The sequence below is a fragment of the Lissotriton vulgaris genome, chromosome 4_1 (assembly GCF_964263255.1).
Source record: "Lissotriton vulgaris chromosome 4_1, aLisVul1.2, whole genome shotgun sequence".
NCBI classification, from domain to species: Eukaryota; Metazoa; Chordata; class Amphibia; order Caudata; family Salamandridae; genus Lissotriton; species Lissotriton vulgaris.
The window spans coordinates 240,792,063-240,797,731 of record NC_141691.1 but is presented as its reverse complement, the minus strand read 5'-3'; positions in this window follow the sequence as shown (position 1 = coordinate 240,797,731).

Sequence of the window (5,669 nt, the reverse complement as noted above, 5' to 3'; positions counted from 1 at the left end):
TTCTCCTGCCTCACCAGGACAAAGAAGGCAGGGAGACACAACAGGAAGCAGCCATAAAAGGTGTTGACAAGACACTGAGGGAGGTCCAAAATGCAGACGCTACAGCAGCACCTTGGGCACAGCTCACTGACTGTGCATTGTGCTCATTTACCAAATTTGCTGATGCCCTCTATCACCTCGAGAGGCCAGGGCATAGCGCTGCTCGCTCTTTTTCCACCATGCCCTCTCACTGTGTCATCTCGGTCGTCTGTTCACTCCAGCTAGAGGGCTGTCTACCCCAGGAAAGCACAAGGCGCCCCAATAAACACGTTTTCTTCAGCCCCCAGTCATTTGCCTTGACCAAAACTCCCGCGTAGGGCAAGGCACAGTACCTTGGTAATGTAGGCGCTGCTGTCCACGGGTGGCGAGGCTGGGGTGAATCGGGCCCCCATCGGCATTGCAGTCTGTAATTAACACAGTGGAGGCCACCTCGCCAACCACACTGGACCGGTGTCTCCCCCCGTGTAGCACGACTGCCAGAGGCAGTGTGGGGGTAGGCACGTCGGAAGCCCCCGGGACCGCAACCTACCAGGTACGCCACACAGTGGGGGAGGATGCAGGTCGGGGTGTCAGAACGTCAAATCCCGTGCCACCAGTGTTCAGGGTTGAACCACCCCAATGCCAAAGGCTCCCCAGTCCCTAGCCCCCTCCCCTCAATCCAAGAAGGGGACTTCGGGTGCTGCTATAGCCTATCACTGTCTCTTTGGTGACGGTTCAGCCCCTAGTCAGTGGTTCCCAAACTGTGAGCGTGGCTCCCTGGAGAGTCATCAAATCTAGCCAGGGGAGCCACAAACCAAGCATTTTAATGCTTTTAAAGTTGAAGGGTCTTTTGGCTTCAGTTAAACTAATTTGATTTAAACACATGATGTTGATGATTTGTAAGTGACATGCCTAAAGCTGCAAATGTAGTGCTTAATTGATGGCATGTTGAGGGAGATGACCTCCATATTTCACTGGATCACCTCGTTCCAACGCTCCCAAAGTAAGCGGAAGATGAATGATTTATTTTGTCAGACGTTAATAGTTTCATTTTTTTCGCAAATGCATTTTACACCAATGTAAGTTATCAGGAAAGTACAGTTGTCCTGTCTATTAAACACAATAAGTATTATTAAGTATTGACATTTGTACTTTAATCATAGGTACTTCCAGTAAACATTTCTTTCAGTACACACACATTTCCAGACAGGCCTGCTCTCTCCTTGAGCACAGGGAAGTAAAACAACATATTCGGAGGGAGCTAGAGAGCGCACAAGCAGAATGGCCGCTTATGTGAGGCTCCTGCTGCCTGGCCTGAAGATCCTCCATTCATCCTGAACAACTGATTTCGAAACGTGGATGTGAGGTGGCCAAATCGTGGACTAGCCTGAGCTCCCACCTCGGTGAAACTCCTGAAGCGATCGGATGCTGCATACCCCAGCGCTGGCACGAGAAAGAGTAGCCCGAGGGTGACACTGGAGCCGTGAGATGGAGCAAGGGCGGTGGCTGAGTGCAGGAAAGACCGCGGCTCGCCATGAGGCTCCTGGGCCACGCCCGCTGTGAGGAGACAGACGCGGGAGTGCCTGCGGCCGGTAACACCGGGTAAGCGGGACTGTCCCGAACCGGGCTGCACGGCGGTCAAGAGTGGCGTGTGGGACCCTGAAGATAGGAATGTGTGCGTGAGCAGCGCTAAGGCAGTGGATGGCGGAAAGGAGGGCTCGAACTGCCGGAGGGCCTGAGCAGCAAGACCGCGCGATGAGACACGCTCTCCTAAATCACAAAGCTGCCTGCTGAAGCGCAGAGAGGGCGGACTATTGAAGCACTAAATGAGCGCGAGGGGCATATGATCAGCGCCCCTTTAGCGCACTGGGTTTGTCATCTGAGGCACAATGCGCCCTGCAGGGACACCGAGGTGAGTGAAAGCTACAGGGAGGCCTGGAATTGACGGCACCTTGGAGGCACTGATATTAGCGGTGCAGCACCAGATGGCAGGAAACATGTGTGGGCCTCCAAGTTAGACACCAACATTGCAACGGAGGTACTGCGGGGGATAATTACAATTTGAAAAGTGCAGTCAGAAGGCGGGCCACTACAGCGGCTAGGAACATACAGGAGGTCCCGCCAGGATCTTACCTGTTCATTGATCCGGGACTAGCCATCTCTGACAAGGCCTGTAGGGGAGACTCCTATACCTGAAGAGACCTCTGACAGAAGAAAGCAGCGAGGTGAGCCCTCAAGCACTGGTTGGACATAGGGCAACTACGGGCCTGTGGTGCTGTTGGAACCGACACAGTGCGGTGAGGTAGGAATAACCTGGGGACCCAGTGGAAGGCTTATGGTGCGTGGAAGCGGCAGATCCAGAGGTCCCTGCATTGGTGGCATCATGTGAAAACTAGACAACCAAAACTCACTTTTGAAACGGCAAAAAAGACGAACAGGCCTGTCTCTGAGGACCGTGAGCCGGACAATACGGAAATGCCAGGCAATGGTGAGTCCTCACAGGCTATGGATATGCATCAGATATTGCATGAGATGAGGCAGGGGTTCGCTACAGCGGTGGACAAATTGAATCGGATGTCGTCCAGAATGGACGCCATATCGCATAAATTGGATGTGCATGAAGAGCGTATTTAAGAAACAGAGAGGCGCATATCGGAGAATGATGATACCACTACTAGTCACACAACGCAACTTGCGAGAATGGAAAAGCTTCTAAGAGTAATTGCAGCAAAGAATGAGGACTTGGAAGCCCGTAGTAGGTGTAATAATATTCGTGTGACCGGAATACCAGAGTCAACAAACACAGGGCGGATGGAGGAGTATGAGGAAAAACTGCTCCTGGCCGCCATTGGATCTGAAGCCTTTTCCACGCAATTTATTGTTGAGCGGGCCCACAGATCTCTCGGCCCGAGGCCAACGCCCGGGAACCCGCCGAGTCCCATTATCGCTAGATTACTAAATTATCGTGACCGTGACGTGGCCCTACGCGCGGCAAGGACCAAGCAGAACTTGACCTACGATGAAATCACATTCTCGATTTATCCAGACTTCACTCCCATGGTGCAGGAGGAGAGGCGCAAGTTTATTGATGTGAAGAAGAAGCTCCGAGCGGCACAGATTGACTATGCATTGCTTTTCCCCGCAAAACTTAGGGTAACGCATCAAGGAAAGCAGCGTTTTTTAATGAACCCGCAGCAAGAGGAGGATTTCCTCCACACAGTAAAGCGTGCACATCGAGGTGGTGGAGGCTAGGGTTCTTCGCAACAAGCCAACTCTACGGATGCTGACGAAGAATCGTAATATGTCTGACCCGCAGAAACGGTTCAGACACTAAGAGCTGACCGCATGGGTCTCATCGTGAGGCGGATGTGAATGAAGACAGACAATTGGCGAGACACTAATGGCAGTAACGGTTTATCTAGTGGTAACATAATCCAGGTCCTGCTCCCCCCCCGATGGAGCCCATAGGTCGTACCAGTTGGGGGGCTTGTGGGGGAGGAGTGGCTGTGTAGCTGACTAGATATGTCCCCCAAAGGGTATTCCCCGATGCTGGATTACACCTTATGGGTTGAGGTGTTGCTGTTGTTAGGGAGAGGGGAGGGAGGGTAAAGGATTCTGGCAAGATTGGGTTGCTTCAGTGAGTGGAGGGAGGGTTAGAGGGTAGTGAGTTTTTCTGTTGGCGTAGAGTATGGGCAGTAACTGTTTGCCTCATAGGGGGTATGAGAGATACGGGGGAGGCAGGAGGAGGGGGTGTAGGTAGGGAAGTTTGGTTGTTGAGATTGTTTGTATTACCATTGGAAAATTTAAGATGTAAGAGGGTACTATCGCGGTGGTATGTGCATTATCATCGCTATACTACAACAAGAATGTGTGGTAAGGAACCGGGAAAGGGTCACCCCGCTAGACTATTGCTAGATACACGACCAGCACTAAAAGATTATGGCTGAGGCGCCCTTGAGTACACTGAACATTATCAAGTGGAATGTGCAGGGACTGGGGGATCCCAGGAAGAAGAGGCAAGTCCTATCGTACTTAGACAGACATAACATGCACATAGCAATGTTGCAGGAAACTCACTTTCCAAATACCTCTGTGAACACCTTCGCCAGTAAATGGGCGGGTAATAGGATTTTTCCTACTATTCCACTTGCGCAAGGGGCACAGCAACACTAATTAAGAAAAAGGCACCATTCCAGCTGTCGGGGTCTCCTGGGACCCGGAGGATAGGTATTGTATTGCATGGGGATGGCTGGGGTCCCAATCAGTGCCACTGGCATGCTGCTATGGACCCACCACAGATGACCCTTGTTTCTTTGAAAGGCTCTGGGCTAAGATATATGAGATAGATACAACACACGTAGTGTGGGGGGGCGATTTTAATGGACAGATCGCGCACAGCACCACACCCCTGCACGAAAACACAGGCAACCGTGCAGGACATTATTGAAGCTTATCAGCTGACGGATGACTGACGACACACGAACCCACATATACTGGAAGGCACACATTTTACTGCACAGGCTCAGTCGTGGGCTAGGCTAGATTACTTTCTCGTCACTATGGGACTGGCACCTTGCTAGGACCTATTCGGATCACGCCCTGGTGCTACTGGCCTTGTCCTCCACTGATTGTAATGTGCCACGCAGCCCTTGGAAACTCTACGTACCCATGCTATTAGACATAGTGTTCCAAGAGGAACTGCGAGAGGAAAAAAGTGAATTTTTTCAGCGTAATAAAGACTCGGTCGATAGTGTGGAAGTGGTGTGGGAGGCATTTAAAGTAACAATTCGAGGGTACTGCATGGCGAAAGAGGCGGGGGTCCTTAGAGACATACAGGCTATGTTGCGTAAGCTGGAAATGGAACTTTAAAAGTTGGAATCAGAACTTGCTGTGGACCCAAAGGGCACGACCCAGGCTACCTTCAGGGAGAAACTGTCGGAATATACAGAAGAGGCACACAGAGAGGCAAGGTTCAAGGGAAAATATTGGGTAGCCAGGAATTACCGAGAGGGAGACAGGCCTGGTAAGATATTGGCGTAGAAAGTGAGGCAGCCTTGCTGCTCCAGATACATTACGGAAGTGGAGAGCTTGGAAGGTGTGGTATGCCTTGTCACAACCAACATACTTAACTGTTTTCTAGAACATTATTGTAAACTCTATGCTATGACAAGACAAGACAGCTTGGAACTGGATGGTTTCCTTGGGGAGGTGGCATTGGGGTGGCTTAGTGATGGATAAAGAGAAAGAGCCTTTTTATGAGCACCATTGCAGCTGGATGAGGTGTGAGACGAAATATTGAGCATGCAATCTGGCAAGGCAACGGGTACAGAGGGGATACCGGCTGAGTTCTATAAAACCTATAGTGACCTGATGGCTCCCATCCTCAGGGAAGTGTATGAGGATGCGTTGGAAGTAGGGCATCTATCACCTACAATGCGAGACGCTCTCATATTATCGTTATTGAAGCCGGGTAAAGCACCCGAGCATTGCGACTCATATAGACCTCTGTCGCTCCTTAATTGTGATGCCAAGATCTTAGCCAAACTTATTGCTACAAGATTGAGTCTGTTAATGGAGAATTTAATATTGCCGGACCAAACTGGCTTTGTGCCTGGGAGAGCCACCTCCCACAATTTGAAAATGCTGTTTGC